General features: G+C 35.4%; 1 protein-coding gene across 2 annotated transcripts in view; it reads right to left on the bottom strand.

Moving 5' to 3' along the window:
• Nucleotides 1-19,455, bottom strand: part of PKIA (cAMP-dependent protein kinase inhibitor alpha) — a 95,737-nt gene that overhangs the window by 27,031 nt on the left and 49,251 nt on the right. The window contains exon 2 of one of the 2 annotated variants that reach the window (XM_061171597.1): nt 5,943-6,069. The exons of the other annotated variant lie outside the window; for it this stretch is intronic. The gene's annotated coding sequence lies outside the window, so the exon portion shown is untranslated. The remainder of the gene's footprint in view (nt 1-5,942; nt 6,070-19,455) is intronic. 2 annotated transcript variants of the gene reach the window in all.

The following is a 19,455-nucleotide window of genomic DNA, read 5'->3' as shown; positions in this document are numbered from 1 at the left end:
CCCATTAAAGTAATGGGACTAGATTAAAACTCATGAGTAGTGAGGGTAGATGGAGAGTGAAGGGGGCCAGGAATGAGCATTAGGGCATTCTAACAGATGTTGAGGGATGGGAGGCATCACCAAGGGAGACTGCCAAGGAATGGTGAGTGAGGAGGGGAGAAATCTAGGAGAGGATGGTGTCCTGGTAGCCAGTGAAACAAAATATTCATTCTGGACATTATGAAGTTCATTTTCCAAAGTTTCTTGAATTGATGATAATTTGAAACTTGGTATTTTAAAAAGAGCTTTAGCAAACAGAAAAGAGAATAATTTTCTATCATGAGTGATTGACTGCAGTAGCATGGGGAATGGAAAAGTTGTGAAAAGGGAATCAAGAATTTATGTAAAAGACAATTTTAAACAAAAGTATTCATTTAAAAAACAAGTACACAATATTTAGACATTATATTTTCTCTTTGTGTCAACAGCAGCTACAGCATGCTGTAAGTGAAAGATGAAGGATTACAGTTTAATATCAAATAAGGGAAAAAGGTGAAATACTTGAATTCTTTGTAGATTTTTAATAGATTTCAAACCTTTATTGGTTTTGAATAATGTCATATTTCAAACAATTTTCTAAATAATCATAACAATTTTAGAATCAGAATAAACCTTATATAACCTTATATAAACCTTATTTAAATGCACATATAGTTCATTTTTATGGGTAGAACTAGGACTCTGGTCTTCTGATTACCAGTACTATTTCTTATTGCAACACACTGTTTAAATGTATAGATGATTGAAAAAAAGAGCGTACCAGTGATCTCTTAAATGTTTTACAAAATACTAAGTAATTAAAATTAGGGGAAATAAAGCTCATGAGGATGAAATTACAGGAAGAGTTTATAAAAGGGCAAAGAAGTAGGAGATGTATTTCCACACGAGTAAATATGAGATTTTAGGAGAAAATGACCAAAACTGCATTTATTAGTCATGATACTAGCTAAATTAAATAAAGACAACCATCATGTAAATAACATAATTTTGAAGGTGAATTTTGAATATGGAGACTGATACAGATTAACATCTGATTATAATAAAAATCAGATAGGCAGGGTAACAAGGTCTTCTTCATCCAATCACAGCTTATCAGGAATAAGGGAACCTCTTGATACTTTGGTATGTGCCATTTTAGGACAATGAACTTGCTACAAAGTGAACACTTGACGCAAGAAATAGTTTAGAAACATAAATATGATTCAAGAAATTCATGGATGGTGAAAGCTATGTTGGATTATTTCGAAAAGTTAGGGATGACTAGGTTAAGTAACTTCTCTTTTTAATAACAGAATAACTGTCACATGAAAGATCTCACTATGCCACTGACAAAGATAAAATCCCGGGATGGCATGGCTTCACAGTCTAATAGTCTAGAGCTACAATGTCCAGTATAGTGTCCATTAGTCACAAGTGGCTATTACATACTTGAGATGTGGGCAAGTTTGACTTGGGAACTGAAATTTTAATTTTATTGAATTTTATTGAATTTACATTTAAAAATTTAAAAACACATGTGACTAATGGCTATAGTTTTTGACAGCACTAAGAACATTTCCATTATCATGGAAAGTTCTATTGACCAGAGTTGACCCATAACATTTTTATTTAATTTTACATTTATTCCTCTTTGCTAAGAAAATCCTCTCTCTTACTAATAAACAATATTAGCAAGATGGCTAGATATAAGCTCAAGATGCAAAAATCTATTGGATTTCTATAATCCAGGAACAAAGAGAGAGATTAAAAATTATTTAAAATGGAAAAAAAAAAACTACCTAGGAATAAATCTAAATAAAGATGTGCAAGACATTTATGGAGAAAATAAAACCTTATTGAAAGATATTAAAGAAGTCTTAAACAAATGGAGAGATACATCTTGTTTATGGATAGAAAAGATTCATAATGATGTAAATTTTCCCCAACTTAATTTATACATTCAATACAATTACAATAAAAATACTTAATAGAGGTTTTACAGGATTGCCAATTCTGAAATTTATGTGAATGGTCAAGAACAGCTCAGACACAGCTAAAAAATCCATTCATTCCAAAATGGTCCTGGAAAACTTAATTATTCATAAGAAAACAAAGAAATTGGATAATACAGACAAGTTGATTGTAAGTGCATTAATGGCTTGAATATAAAACAAAGATACACTAGAACTTTCAGAAGAAAATCTACTATATCTGGGTAGCATTAAACTAGGGAAGGACATTTTAAGTAGAACAAAAAGGCACTAAGCTAAAAGATAAATTTGATTTCATTAAAATTGAGAGCTGCTATTTATCACAAGACAACATTAAAAAAGTGAGAAGGCATGATATAACTTATTTGTGTCATATATAGCTGACCAAGGATTATTTGCTTGTATTTAAAGAACAATAGAAATAAGTAAGAAAAAGATAAACAGTAGAAAAATGGACAAAAGATATTCTCTGGACTTTCACAGAATAGGAAACATAGGCAACTATTAAACAAATGAAAGGATTCTCAACCTATCGGTAATTAGGGAAATACAAATTAAAATTGTTATGGACCGAATTGTGTTCCCTAAAATTCATATGTTGATGCCCCATCTCCCAATGTGGCTGTTTGGAGACAGGGCCTTTAAAAACATAATTATGGTTAAATGAGGTCATAATGGTGGGGCCCTAACTGATATGACTGGTGTCCTTGTTAGAAGAGAAAGAGATACGAGGGATGCATACACACAGAGAAAAGGCCATGTGAGGACATAGCAAGAAAGCAGTGGTCATCTGCAAGTCAAGGAAAGAGGCCTCAGGAGGACTGAAAACTGCCAACATCTTGATCCTGGACTTCCAGCCTCCAGAACTGTGAGAAGATAAATCTCTTGTTTTTTAAGCCACTGAATCTGAGGTATTTTTCTAGGGCAACCTGAGCAGACTAATACAAGGAACAAAAGACTAGACTGGCCATTCTAACTGGTGAAGCTATAGAGCAAAAGGACTGAAAATTGATTCCATAACTTTGGAAAACATTTTGACATTATTTTTTAAAGTTGAATATTTGAATTCCCTACAACTCAGCAATTCTACTCTTAGTATGACTGCTCTTTTACTTATGTTAAATCTTGCACATGTGTACCAGGAAACATTAAAATAAATGTTCATGGAAGTACTGTCCGTAATAGGTCCAAAACAACCCAAATATAATTAATAGAATAATAAACACATTTTCTTGTATTTATACAATAAAATATTATACAGTAGTACAAATGAATGAACACTAGTTAAAGCAAAGTGGATGAACCTTAGAAACGTAATGTTGAGTAAAAAAAGCAAGCACAGAAGAATAAAGTATGATATCAATTTTATAAATCTCAATAATAAGCAAAATGAGATAAAAATTATATGGATGTTGAACATAAAGCCAAGATCAGAGTGATTTCTTTGGTGAAAGCATGAAGGTGGGATCAGGGTAGAGAACAGAGAGAAGACTCAGCAGTTTTGATTCTAGTTCTTAGTTTTGGTGGTGTGTTTGCAGGAGTTTATTATTTCTCATAACTTACATACAATTAAATATATTCTTTTGTATATTATCTAATAATATTTAAAAAATCAAAATCCATTATATACCAAAGATAACCCCTAGACATTAATTATAGAGAGTCCACTTTGAAACAACATACACAGTTACTAATAAATCTTCTGTAGTTGAAACCGTTTAGCTATGAAATTCTTCTCCCTTCATATGAGGACTTTATGTTCCGTAATGAAGGAAAATGGTTCCTACTTTGGGACAATTTGCCTTCTTTATTTAAGTGATACTAGACCTTTGGCTGCCTAGAAATTTTAAAAACAACTGATAACTACATCTACTGCCTGCAAGAGAATAAAGGAAAAGGAGCAGAGAAGGCAATCTCATACATTATTGATAAACACATACAAAGACAATATTGGTACAAAGCTATTTCTCCATATAGCAACTCTGAATTTTATTAATAAATACATATATATGTCGAACATTAATAAAAGAATAAAATTATCCAATATGAGTACATTTGCTCTTTTTTTGCAATTAGTTCCAGGATTCTATTTTAGATTATTACTTCATATCTGCGAGAGTTGGGTGTGTGTTTGTGTGTTTGGTTTTGTGGAAGCTGCATTGTGCTAAATTTTACATTTCTTTCTTGAATTAAATGGATTGTGTTATCCCTTGGGAATACTGAATATAGCAACAGCAGATTACTACCTACCTGTGGAAAAGTATAAATAGCAATTTTAGCTGCTAGTGATTCTGAAATTGCCCTTAACTTTGTCCTTATAAAAATGCTCCAAGAATTACGTTTTGCAAATCCACAGATTTACTATCCATATTCAAGTCATTTATGTGGACAAAGAATGTAGCCTGCCGTATCAGTAACAAAGGACCTTACAGCCATCAAGCCATCAGCCACTGAAGCCACCCCCAAAGCTGCACCCTGAGGGGATTCAGGATGGAGAAAACAGGAGACTGGCCCTAGATAATTAAAGTGCATATCAAGGGAATGATTTCCATGAGACCAGATTCTTGCATCACCATATATAGAAAAGTGCTAAATTTATTTACTTAAGATGTCTAGTTTCTTTAATTAACAGTAATCTTTTGATGTTCCAACTACCTGGTTTTTTTTTTGCAAGAACCCCTAAATATCCTGTGCCCTCCCTTACCTCTTCAGAACAGTCCCTCAGAGCTATCTGAGAGGCTGTCTCCTGACTTAAGTCCTCAGTATGTCCTCCAAATAAAACATAATTCTCAACTTTTAGGTTGTGCATTTTTTTTCAGTCAACATTTAATTGTATGGCTCATGTAGGTACTATGCCTAAATGTAATGGGATGAGCTGTAAATTATTAAAACTAGATAAATTCTGTCAGCTCTACCACTAGCTGAGATCCAGGCTTTCATCTCTGGATACTTCTGTCATAGACCTTGGCAGATATGGGGTCTGTGTTGGTCTTAAAATTATTCTTAGAATTGTGGGGACTCATTCATTCTTTCAACAAATTTTATTGCTTATATTCTATGTGTCAGTTACAGTGCTGGGTCTTGAAATACAGAAGTCAACACACAAGAAAATACAAGGATAAAACACATTTTCTACCATATTAACTTTTTTCATTCATTCATTCATCCCTAAGTCATTCAACACACGTCTTCTTATTGAATACTGATGAGGGGTCAAATGCTATGCTAAACACTGAGTATATAACTGCAAATGAGAGGGACAGGCCCTGATTTTGATGTCACTACTATCTTTTGTCCTGCCATATAATGGGACAGCTTCATTATTCCCTTTACCCTAAGTTTTTATCACAAATTGCTAATGAAAATAAAACTGTTAGTGGAGTTTCAACATGCATAGGTAAATGAGAGCACAGAACTCCTCTTTCGCATGCCCCATTCTCCTCCTTCTAACTCCCTATGTGAACTCACTTTGTGCCAAGACCAAGAAGATGTGCCCCAATAAGAACCAAGCTGATTTCCTCACACTGACTGGGGCTATTGCTCACTTAGAAGACTTGATGCTTAATTTTGATAAGCAACTAGAAGATCATGGAGACAACCTATAAAAATGATTTGTCTTGGGAGAAAATACTAAAAAGGGTTAATGTGCTGTTCCACATGCCTAACCTCCTGGGATTAAACCACAGGCACCAAGATCACCAAGTGTACTTGGCAACAATGAGCTAAAAATGAAAAAAAACACATCATACTGTTATTGTATTCATTTTCCCCCAAGGCACTCTCTGATAGACACCACAACCTCTAAGGGAATTGAGAACAGCTTCCTTGTGGGGTAGGTTATATATGCATCTTTTTCCAAGCAGTTAAATCATATCCAGCTATCAGCACACCTTACTTAAGGTGATTGTAATGTATGAGGTTAAATGTTCCTACCTGATTGGAAACCTTCTTGTTCTCAATTCATTGGCTATACTGGATTTTTTTTCTTGGGTCAGACCTTCAGACTTCTACCAGAAATCGTTCCTTTGGGGAAACCAGGCCTTCCCAGAAACTCAGGAAACTGAAATGGAGACAGCAAGAGAGAAGGAAATTATTTGGACATATAGACCTCAATTGTTTGGTTTTAAGTAAACGTCCAAGCAAACGTCTTCTAAATGGTATAATAACTTTAGGGAAATTCACGGTTTATAAGTTTGTGTACTCATAAACTGAATATATTATGATAAGAGTACAGGTTGCATTTTTTGTCTTCAACTCAAGCAAAGACTTCAAAAAAGGCCCAGTTATCCTTTGTTCATTAAGACATAAAGAGAGGGCAAAAAGGGCAAGTTTCTAAGTCTTTTTCTTTAAAATTTACTTCCTTTCTTCAGTCTTCATCAAGATCTTCAGGAAATTAACTTTACTAAAGTTAATTATTCATAAAATAAACATAGGAACCTGCAGAAGACTATTTCACAGAGACCTGTAATGTACAATATCCATTGCATATATGCACCATGAGCTTGTCTTTTCTAGCACTGGCATACACAAAACTGTGTGTGTGTGTGTGTGTGTGTGTGTGCACATGTGTGTCTTTTTTTGTGATGGAGCCATAGGGAGAAAATAAATCTATTGGCTGCGATTCAGTGATTTAGAAAGATTTAAGGGTAAAGGAAAAAGCTACATCAAGTGAAGCAATAAAGTCATGAGGTTGTGGTTCCATAATAATAACAATAGCAGTCTTCTGAGTAACCAAGGGAGCAGGCTTCTCAAATTATAGTCACACCTGTTAGACCATCTGCCCATAAATTTCACACTATCATTAATGGAAAACAAATGGCACTGTCTCTCCTTCCCTTTATCCATTGGCCATTCTCATATAAACTATTTTTCTCTTCAAGGTCATGCTCTTTCCTATCTGTTTAAAAATATTAGGATTTAGGAGGAGTGATACATAATGTGCCATGCCTTGGTACTTGTACCAGTGATGGCTCTGTAAGGAGCACTGGATTGTTAGGAGGCTATAAATTGAATTCCCCTAGAAGCAGAACCTGAGGCAATAATTTGAATGCAAACTGTTCATCTGGGAGGTGCTTCCAGAAAACTCAGAAGTGGAGTGGGAATTGAGAATTGGAGACATGGAAGGAAGCCAACAGAGGTGCATTACTGAATAAATTACTCCTGCAGGGAACTGCTGTCAGTACTTCAGGGGAGTTCTGTGAAACTCTATAGAACATGTCTCAGAGTTATCCCAAGAATCGGTGAGAAACTTGAAGTACTTATCTTCCAGTCCCCTCTGTCTTTGGTTGAAAGCTACACCCAGATACATTAACTCCTGTATACTTCTGGCCTGCCCTAAGGTGGATAATTGCAGGTGATAGCATGATTCTATCAGCATATACTGGAATGATGAGTGCTGGGGAGATATGAGTGGAGCATTGAAACCATCTAATACAGTCGGGGCAGGAGATATTAATTACTGGCTTGCAAGTCCAAATGGATAACCTTAAATTCCTGGGTTAATGGTTTTACTTTGAGGTATTTAAGCATGATGTATGAGTAAAAATTTCCTCTATTAAATCAAGTTTAAGATCCTAAGTCCCTAATCTTCTGGAAAACTGTGGGTATCTTTTAACAGATTTTTGAAAAGTAACATGATTAAGATTTCAAATTGACCATTCATTCATTCATTCATTCACTCATTCAACAAACATTTATTGAACACCTAAAGTATGCCATGGGTTAAACTAGGCACCAGTGTTACTGTTACTAAAATCATTATCGTGCCACCTAGAATTCAATGTATTGTGACACTCAAATAAGAAAATCCATAGTTACCATAAAAATTATTACAGAGTGCTATAGGAAGACATGATAAGACCTTAATTCATGCTGTGGACAGTAGTATATGGGGGATATCAGTAGGACTTCCTGTAGAAGGCAATTGAAATGGATATGTAACATGAAGGAAGGGTGAATTTTTGAGGAAAAGAGAAGATAAATTCATGGTTGCCAGAAAATGAATGGTTAAGGATCAGTCCAGAAAGGAGTTCCATTCATAATCAGTATAAGAAATGCTCACTGGAGTGTAAGAAAAGAAGACAATGGAGAGGGTGGTAGAAGCCAGATCATGAATGGTCCATGTATGTATAGTAAGTGCTATGGTCTAGTCTTTGTGTTCCCCTCCAAATTCACACGTTGAAATCTTAATTTCCGTAGGTGATAGTATTAGTAGGTGGGGCCTTTGGGAAATGATTATGGTATTAGTGCTCTTATAAAAGAGACCCCACAGAGCTCCCTAAGCTCTTCTGCCATGTGAGGATACAATGAGAAGTCTGTGACTCAGAAGAGGGCCCTCATCTGACCATACTGGCACCCTGTTCTTGAACTTGCAGCCTCCAGAACTGTGAGAAAAAAATTCCTGTTGTTTATGAGCCACCCAACCTGCAGTATAATCTTACAGCAGCCTAAAAGGACAAAGAGAATTTGGATGTGAGATTTTACTCCAAGAAAGATGGGAATCCATTGAAGGATTTTAACTGGTAACTTAGAAGAGAGAAAAGTTTCATAACACAATCAGGTATTTTTATAAGAAAAATTTGTTTTATTTTCAGAAAGATCACTCTGGAAATACTGTGACTACATTTTTGGAGAAGGGTGATGGCAGTCCTGGATATAGAAAGATGAGTTAGTAGTCCATTAATATAAGTCAAACAAGAAAGTGGATATAAAATGTGTGAATTTGTGGCTGAGAGTTCTTTTCTTTTAGTACTTGAAAAATGTTATGTCAGTGCTTCTGACTCCATAGCTTTAGACAAGATATATGCTGTCATTGGAATTGGTGTTTCTCAATAAGTGATGCATTGTCTCTGCCTATCCACTTTCGAGATTGTGTTTTGCCTCTACTTTTCAGAAGTTTAATTATGACGCGTCTTGGCAAGGATATCTTTGTGTTTTTCCTCTTTGGGTTTGCTCAGATTCTTGAATTTGTGTTTATGTCTTCTAAAAAATTGGAAACTTTTTAGTCATTACTTCTTTGAATACTTTGTCAGTCCTACTTGCTCTCTTTTTTCATTCTGGAACTTCGATGATATGAATGTTAGCACTTTTGTTACTGTTTACAGGTTCTTGAGATCCTGTTCTTTCTCCCATCTCTACCCCTCAGTCTATTTTTCTCTGTACATTTGGTACATTGTATTGATCTCTTCTAAGTTCATGATTCTATGCTTTGTAATCTCCACTCTACTCTTGAGCAAAATTTTTTGATTGTTGTATTTTTCAGTTCTTTGTTTACATTTTCTACTTTTCCCATTTCTGTCAAGGAACACATAATTGCTAATTGAAGCATTTATGTGACAGCTTATTTAAAATCCTTGTCTGATAATTTCAATAGATGTTTTATCTCAGTGTTGGTGTATGTTCATTGTCTTTTCTCATTTATTCTGTGATTTCCTGGTTCTTGGTGTCATGAGTATTTTTCAATTGTATTCTAAACATTGTGAGTTATTATATGACTCTGTATCCCATTTAATTTTATTATTACTTTTTAGCAGGAAGTCATCCTATTTGAGGTGTAGTATGAGGACTGGGGGGTTACGTACAGCTTTCCTTTGGGCCCTACTGACAATACCCCAGCAAAAGTGGGCACTTACATTGTCTCACTGCAGACAGATCAAGTAGAAGTTCAGCTATCCTACTGGCCCTTCTGACACCTTCCCCCCAAAAGTAGGAACATTAATATCATTGTGTTGCCTTTTAGTAGGAGTGGAAGTTCATCTCCCCAGTAGATTTCTTGACACCAGGGGAGGGGAGAAGTGAAGTGTTCGCTGTCCTTCCTCCCACTTCATTCCATCTTGTTGATGCCAGGTGTGGGTAGAGGGTCAGCTACCTGCTGGCCCCATTGACACCAGGGTAAGAGGAAGAGAACTGCCAACTAGCCCTGCTTGTGCCATCTCATTCTGTCTTACTGCCTCAGGATGGTTATGGGGACTCAGCACCCCATTGGGTCTCACTGACAGCATGTGTTGGGGGTTAGTGGGGTGCCTACTCCCTCCAACCTGTAACATCCTATTCTTATTGATGTCAGGGAGATTCGGAGGCTAAGTCCCACCATTGGACCCCACGACTGTGTGAGGGCAGCCCAGTGTTAACTAGCCTGTCAGGCACCACCTTTTAAAGTCTCTTTGCTAATGGAAAGGGGTGGAGGCTCAGCTCACCACTGGACCACACTGAAACAACCCTGGTGGGGAATCAGAGTGCTGCCTCTTCTGGAGGGCAGGAGTGGGGTGGTGTGGAAGATCAAATCCTAGCTTGGCCCAACTGAAACCACAGGACATAGGGGATGGGTGCAATATTCCACTGGCACTTGGCTCGAGTAGTGTGTATATTATTGCCCAAATGGTTTTCTGTCTTTAGCAACCCCTTTCCTCATACTTTGGCTAGGGGGAACAGGGTTTTTTTTTTTTTTTTAAGGTTTTTTGTCTGTTGTTCTGTTGGTGGTTATTGATTGGGGGTTCCTGTAATACCCTCTCCAGGATGTATGGGAAGCAACAGGAAACACAGGGGGCTCATCACCATGTTATTCCTCAAGTCCCAAAGTCCCTAGTTAAGTCTGCCTTCTCATTTCCACCTTTCAGTGTCTTCCTATGTTTGTTTGTTGTTATGTTCAGGGTTTTAGTTTTAAGTGGGAGAACCTGGGAGAAGTGGGCTACTTCATCTTCTTGGAAGCAGAGGTCTGGAGGCCTATTGATGTTAAAAAGTACTGCTGACTGTAAATTAAAATTTGATGATATACACCTTGCCCTTTAAGAATTATTCTGCTAGATGATGTGGCTTCCCAAAGTTGCTACAATTTGATTTTCATACTTCTAAAAGTCAAGTGTTTTGCTGGAGTTGAAATTTAAAGATAAGCAAGAGATGAGGCTAAAATGATCTATGTGGTAACAGATTAAAGTTGGAAACATCAATATACATTCATGTTTAGCTTAATATTGCTTCATATTACCTTAATACACATGGTTATGTAGAGAGATACTTATAGATATGTGCATATACATGGGTAACGTACACACATATTATCTCTTTGCTCTGTCAGCTGAGATCTAGAAGCAATGACATCCGAGCAGCAATTAGCACACCCCACACCCAGATCCTGCTGTCTGATACCGTTCTCCACTAAAAAGACCTAGTTATCCTTGAAGAAATAGCTGATTCTAGGACTGGGGCAGTAAATATACAAGATGAGCCTAGACCATCTTATAGTGTCAGAAAGTAAGGAAGTTCCAAAAAAATATATATGGATGGGGATACATCAGAGTGGCACAAGAGCCAACTGAAAAGAGTTCACAAGGGTCAGGACTAGAGCAACTTGAGGAAAAAAGTACATAAAGTAGAATTAGATTATAACCCAAAGTATAAAATAAAAATCCGTGAGTTCTTCTGATATAAATAAATAATTGGATATGTAAATAAATGAGGGAGAATTGATAAATCTCCAGTGCAAAAGAATTCCAAATAGTTTATGTAGTACTCCATCTTAAGCATAACTCCCTATTCCTTAGCTGTGGGCTGAGCATATTGACTTCCTTCCAAAAAGTACAGTATGAAAAATGGAAAACAGTAATTTTACAATGGAGAAACCTGAAAAACACTACCTCAGCCTGGTGATCAAGGTCGACCTCAGCATTCATAATGCATATTGATACTTTGTACACTTGATGTGATCTGACAAAATAACCCTTCTACTCTGTGGTCTTCCTCCCCAAAACACATAATCCCAATATTATCATGAAAAATGCATCAAAGAAATTCCAGTAGTGGGCATCCTACAAAAACCTAACTACTCAAAATTGTCAAGGTCATCCAAGGAAAATCTGAGAAGCTATCAAACCCAAGAGGAGCCTAAGGAAACATGGCAACTAAATGTAATGTGATATTCTGGATGAAATCCTGGAATAGAAAAAGGACATTAGGTAAAAACTAAGGAATTGGACTAATGTATAGACTATAGTAAAAGATAATGTATCAATATTTGTTAATTGATTGTAACAATGTAACATACTAATATAAGTTGATCATCATAGAGGGAAATGGGTATAGTGTATATGGAAACACTTTATACTATCTTCTCAATTTTTCTGTTAAATTAAAACAGTTCTAAAAAATAAAGTCTATAAAAAAGTTGTGTTTTCTTGTTTTATGATTATGTGCCTGTATTTCCTAATAAATATGTAAATTTGCTTTACCTTCCTTGATACTGATATTAAAGAAAATACTAAGTAACTCTGAAAGAATTTGTAACTCCAATTCAACAAGCAATAATTCTTGGTATTAACTTTTTGGAAGAACCCACTGAATAAATCAAAGCAAATTGTCTTTAAAGGCTGAATTTCTTTTCAGTGTTTAATCTTTTATATGATTAATGCATACCACAAGCATGATTCTGTTTCAAAGGGCAGAAAACATTGATTGCAGGCAATGTCTAAAGTACAGTGAAATATTAATGCATGATGCTATAACAACTTTAATGTATTTTATGTTTTCAAAATGATGAATTGTTATTTCAGTCAATAAAGGATTCACTTTTATACATTTCCTACCCACCTTTTCCCAAAACACCCACAAGGAAATGATACTATCATCTGATATTAGGTTCATCAATTTAAATTGGAGTTTTTGGTAGCTGTGGTTGCCAATGGTACTGGAATATGTGATACTTTTACAAATCCTCTCCATGGCAAAATCTGATCTTCACAAGGTAAATCACAGTAGGTGCCTAAAGCCAAATGACATATAGCTTTGTAGCTAGATTACCAAGCATTTTACTTAGAGGCACAATAGAATGTAGAAAAGGCCATTTCTCTTTCTGTCTTTTTCTGCTCAAAGCTCACTCACCATCTTTTTATCAGCCATCTCAGAAGTTTTCCATAAATTTAGACTATATAATGTCACTTAATGTGAATGTAGCTCAACATTCTGTTTTAGTACAGCTAATCTCACATTATTTTTATTGGCGCTAAATATGGAAATCATCAGCGAATTTTTGTACTTAACTTTTTTTTTTTGATGTGGACCACTTTTTAAAGTCTTTATTGAATTTGTTACAATATTGCTTCTGTTTTATGTTTTGGTTTTTTGGCTGCGAGGCATGTGGGACCATAGCTCCCCAATTAGGGATTGAACCCACAACCCCTGCATTGGAAGGCGAAGTCTTAACCACTGGACCGCCAGGGAAATCCCTGTACTTAACTTTTAAAAATAATTCAAATAAGCTATTCAACACATTTTTCCTTAAAAAAAAAGCAATTCTTCTTAGGCTGGCCCTGGGCACATACGTGACTTTGCCATATTTTCCATGGACTATTTTCTTATCTGTTCTACTGTGTCACATTTGTTCTACCTTCTCAAAAAGAAGCATTTAAGAATTCATCTACACATTCATGCATTCATACATTTATTAAATAAATCTATTGAACACCTACATACGGCACAGAAAAAAAGGCAGAAAACTAATCTGGGTTGCACAGAAAGCAATGAACTCAGTTAAAATTTTTGGTGAAAACAGGTGTTACTCAATCTACTGGAAATTACATTTCATTATGGGGACTCACAGACTCAAGGAAAACCAAGACCTAAATAATAATAAAGTAATAAAAGCACTAGCCATTTACTGAGTGCCTGCTTGTACCTGACTCTGAAACTCTAAAATCATTACGGATGTTTTGAGGATTGTCTGATATAATTGTAATCTCCATTTTACAGATGAAAATAACAAGGTTCAGAGACATTAGGTTACTTGCCTAAAGTGAAGTGGCCCAGAAACTACAGAACTGGAAATAGAACCTTAGACTTCATAATGCCAAAGTCTGTGCTTGTAATCACAATGTGTGTGTGTGTGTGTGTGTGTGTGTGTGTGTGTGTGTGTGAGACAGCGAGAGAGAGGGAGAGAGAGAGAGGGGGGGTGGGGGAAGAGAGAGAATGTGTTTAATAGAGAACTTCTGAGAAATAGCAAGAAAACTGCCAGGTATCCATAAAACAATAATTTAGGAGCTTCTTACTATACAAGTAATTGTTAATCATATGGCTGAACTAAGGATCTCTCACTTTTGAACTAAGAAATCAAAAGCTTCCAGAAGTTGAGTCTAAATTTTACACTTACATAAGATACTTCATACAGAATGCTAAAGTATAATAACTAAAGAGCTCTGAAAATACTGGAAGCATTCATATTAGTATGATTTCATAATGTGGATAATAGAGGATTTAAGAAATTGGCAGATGCAACTGCAGACTCATATGTTATCATTTCTGTGAAGGGCAAGATAAATGAATAAAATGAGAAAAATAAAAAAAGAATGGCTAGCAATTTTAGGTAGTTTGCTTAATCTCCATACTAGGAAAGACTAAGCAAAAAAAATTCTCGAAATTTTATTTTGAAAGCACCTACAAGTGCATATGGTCTTTTTATACCAAATAACTTGGAATTATGAACTGTCAAATAAGTCTAATCTTCTCTGATGATAAAATTGCTGACTTTATTTGAAACTATGAAATGAAAAATGAGGTAATAATCAGAAATTCTTAAGAAAAGGAGTAGAAAAAACAAAATTATAAGAGTCATGTTAAAAAATATTTTGAAACAAACATAAAATCCCCATTACTGGTACAGAGCTTTTAAAACTTTATTTTGGTTTTAAGTTTTAATAAATATTCATATGTTTACATAATTACTGTCATAAGGAAGACACAATTTTAGGTCAGCTTTCTTCATTCTTTCTTTATTAAGCATTATTCTATTTTGCTCCATCATCTTGTAATTATAATATAGTAACTGTGTAATTTTCTACTAAGTGGATATAATTTCCTAAACTGTTTTCCTATTGTTAACAATTAAAGGTGTTTCCAATTTTTTGTTATTACAAATGACATGACAATGAGCATCTTTATGTAATAATTTTCTGGATTATAAATTATTTATTGGCATAAACTTCCAGAATTAGAATTAATGTGTAAAAAGCTATTAACATTTTAATCTTGCTAGACATTGCCAAATTACTTGTCAAAAGATGGAACCAAATTATATTGCAAAACTCTTTGCCAACAGAAGACATTATATATAATTTTCGATCTTGCTAAATTAATAAGTTGGAAACCTATGTTCCATTTCTTTGAATTCTTGATAACAGAGTGCTCCTGGAGGCTGGGAGGGAAGCCATGTCCATGAAGGCTGCCCAGAGTTGGACCGGGGAAGTGGAAAAAGGTAAAAAAAATACCAATTGTATTTTCCCTCAGTTGTTCTCTCTCACTCTTCTCTGCCTCTGTGTAACTTATATCCAGGTAGCTGGCGAAAAATCATGTGGCAGGGCAAATTGGTATTCCAATAAATTAATAATCACCAACTTCAAATGGATTTTCAAGACTGGAAATAGTGCTCTGACTTACAGCAAGTTCTTTCTAATTCTCCTTAAGGACTATTTTCTTAGAAGCTTTACCTACCCTCCTCAAATTTTCCTCCATCCTCTCTACTTCCTTCACTCTGAGCTGGTGAGGTGCTTCATAACTCATTAAGAACATAGAAGTCAGTAAATAGTCCACTGCCAAATCCATTAATTCATTAGCATTTGCATTGATCTTTGTATTCCCTTTTACTACAGGAGTTAAAGTTAAAAGGCCATCTGCACTACAGATAGCATTTCATTTTCTCTCATCTTCTCAAGTACTTCACAGCACTGCGTTTTCTACAACCCATCTACTCCTTATGAATGATTCTTGCCAAAATTCAACCTCATTCTAGACTAGTAACTCCTACTTAAAATGTTAAAAACTATACGTGTAACATGAAAGCCTCCCTCCTCCCCTAATCCCTGCATATCTTCTTTAGCCAATTCATGTCTGAACTTTTCAAAATTGTTATCTTCATATATTGTTTCCATTTCCTCACGTCCCATTTACTCTATAATTTACATCCATCTGACTTCTCTCACTGTAATCTCTTTGCCCACTGTCCTGAAATTTTACTTATGAAGGTCACCAGCGATCTCCATGTCAGTATAGCCAATGAATAGTTTTTGTCCTATTTCTAGGCTCTTTCCTTCTTTAAAAAAGAAAAAGAAAAACAGAAACAAAAACCGTTTTTTTTTCTTCTATGCTTTTACACTCTCATCATCTTCTGTCTTGGTATATTGTACTGGCTTTCTGTGTTTAATCTGATTTCTGAATATTCTATTAGTTTCCTTTATCTTCAGTGGAATAAACCACTATATGAAGGATTATTCTCAACAGTTAGTTCTCATAATAACAGTACTAGTAGCAGCAGTCAATACTCCTATAATGCTTATCATGTGCCAGACACTATTCTGACACTGTTTAAATACATATATATAGACACACACATATATGTGAGGTTTTCCTCCTCATAGGCCTATGAAATAAGCCTATGATTATACCCATGTTACAAATGAGAAAACTGAGGCAATGAGAGGCCAAGGTCACATGATCAGTACTTGGTGAAACCCCGCCTGAGTTAATGCTGGAACTTTAGAGTAGACAAGTTAAATAATGTCTCACAGATTGGCCTTAAAAGTGAGCAACATTTAATTAATGACTTGTGAAGTATCAGAAAAAAATGGAACATTTTAAATTGAATGGGAACTACTAAGTCATGTATCAGTAACTAAGAATGACTCTTATTGAATGAAACTATTTTTCATTATTCTTTTGAAAGAAAAATATTCTTGTGTTAGTGTTTCACAGTTTTTTTTCATTCACATATTTATTCATTTATTAAACACACATTTCCTACACACCTTCTATGCAAGCCTTGGAAGATTCAGTGGTGAGCAACAAATCACAAAGTCCTTGCTCTTAAGCAAATGTCCAGTGGTGGAGGAAGGCAGAGTAAACATGTAAATAAATTTTGTACAGTGACAGAAATACGACTGGACAATGGGATGGAGATGCACTGAGGAGGCAGGTCTCTTTGGTCAAGATAGTAGTGGTGGCGTTTGAACCGAGACCTTAATGATCAGAGGGAAATTGGTCTGGGTAGAAGGATTAGCCAATCTAAAGCTGGGAGAGCAAGAAGTAGAGCTTGTTGCATCTGAGGGACTGAAAAAGACAACTGTGCCTCGAACCCCATGAAGGTCAGGGAAAGATTTAGTAAGTGACCAGAGCACATGGTCTCTGTGAGCCTGGCTAAGTAGTTGAAAATTTAATCTCTTTACAATAGATAGCCTTCAGAGGTTAGAAGCAGTGCAATAATAGCATCTGATTTGTGCTTTTTAAAAGACTACTTTGACTGTTGAGTGTCCTACAAAAGCAAAATACTTGTGTCTCTATGAAGTGCAGATAGTAAATTTTAAAAAGCCCAATGAGCTCATAAGCAGTTGGTTTAATAACTGTAATCATTTATCTTAACTAGACTTCATTAATATAAGCTTGGTGACCTTGGGGTCCCGGGACATATTAGATTAGGGAAACCCAACTATTTTCAAATAGTGTGATTTGAAAAATTCTGGAAATTGTTGGGGTTCAGGAAGATTATTTTATTGCTGGGGCTGGATGGGAAGTTTAGAATAAGAAAAGAAAGTATGATGGCTGGCTTCCATCTATTCTCCCTTTCTGTGAGAGAAATGATGGTGGGGTGACTACTTTGCTGTTGACCCAATGCTTAAATTTCAGAACTAGTTCAATCCAGTAAATATTTGCTGAACAACTATTATATGTTAGGCACCTAGCTGAAACTGGGAATATAAAGAGAATAATTAATAATAAAAGCAGGTATTACTAACAAGAGACAGGCACTGTGCTAATGCTTAACATGCACCATCTCAAGTTACATTAATTTACACACTAACCATATGGGGTAGATGCATTTATTATACCATTTTCCAGATGAGAAATCTGATCCCTTTAAGGGGCTTAAGTTACTTCTCCAAGGTTACACGGCTAGTTAGGGGCATAGGCAGTATTTGGACTCAGGTCTGGTATCAGCACCAATTCTCTTAGCCATTATGCTCTATAAGGACCTTACTTGAGAAGTTCAGGATTATACATATATGGGTACAACCAACCCTAAGACCATCTGGCAAAACTGGCTGTTGAGAAGTCCTGGATTTATGTAAGATGCTCTTGGAATGGAGAAGATTGTGAAGGAGGGTCCCCAAAACACACTCTCTGTACTAAGGGGCAACAAAAGAGAGAAAGAATTAGCCTACAGCAGTATGATATTGAGGACCAAGAAACAGTGTTTCTCTCTTTTGTGAATAGTTACTAAATTATTTCTACTTCAAAATATCAGAAAGAAATCACAGTACTATGGACAGTTTGCGGAGCCACCCTATCTTAGCGTGAATCCTGGCAGGTGTAGAGTTCATAGTATGACCCTGGCACCTAAGTGTAGTTAAGTAAGCTTTCATTTTTCTTTAGCCTTAAAGCAAAGTAATTTTCTGATAGGTATAATTTAGGAAAGTCTTCAAAGAAAATATTTAAAGTCCACTATCTCAGAGAAAAGCAATTTTGCAAAAAGATCTATCAGCAAAAGCAAGGCCAAACACACCAATTATTTAGTGAGACTTGTATTGTTATATCATTGCTCATGTTGTTTCTTTATGCATTTACCTGGAAGAGGCTTTTAATGTTCAACAATTCTCAAAGAGATAAAGACCCACACTGATGTGTCAGAAAGAGCTTTGCCCTTGAATTAGATCAGTTTAGGTTTGGCTACTTACTAGAATTAGGTAACATTATTAATCTTTCTGAGCCTGTTTCCTATCTGCAAATAGGGATAACACTATCTATTACAGAGGGATGTGGTTAAATTAAATGACACATGTAAATGAAATATATCCTTCCAGACTGAGAACATACCTAGTAAATGTTAAGTGATCTGCAAATATTCTGCTTTCTTGAAATGGATGAAACCTGTTATCATGTTCTTAACCAATGGTCTAAATATCAAGACAATATTTAGTTAAAAGTTATATTTGTTCTTTCACTGTCCATCTGCATTTTAACATATTCTAACATATTCTCCTTGATAAATTGTGTCAATATTAGTAACATTTGTCATTTAAGCTATTACTGTTCATATGTTTAAAATATTTCAATGTGATATAAGTCATTACTCAAAGGGATGCCTAGCTGGCTTTGTCAAAGATTTATTTTAAGTAAAAATAAAAGACACATTTTTCATTTTCACCAAGTTTTATTGAACAGTGTATTCATTAACTGTATGAACTTTCTGGCCAACCCAATACAGTAGCCAAGACATGGAAACAACCTCAGTGTTTTTTTTGTGGATGAATGAAGAAAATGGGGTGCATACAACCTACTATTATTCAGCCATGATAAAGAAGGAAATCTGGCTATTTGTGACCACATGGGTGGATTTGGGGCGCATTATGCTCAATGAAATGTCAGACAGAGGAAGATAAATACTTTATGATCTCATATGTGAAATCTAAAATAC

Source organism: Eubalaena glacialis, chromosome 17 (assembly GCF_028564815.1).
Source record: "Eubalaena glacialis isolate mEubGla1 chromosome 17, mEubGla1.1.hap2.+ XY, whole genome shotgun sequence".
Taxonomy (NCBI): domain Eukaryota; kingdom Metazoa; phylum Chordata; class Mammalia; order Artiodactyla; family Balaenidae; genus Eubalaena; species Eubalaena glacialis.
The sequence above is the reverse complement of the archived record's forward strand: the minus strand, read 5'-3'. Positions and strand labels throughout refer to the sequence as shown.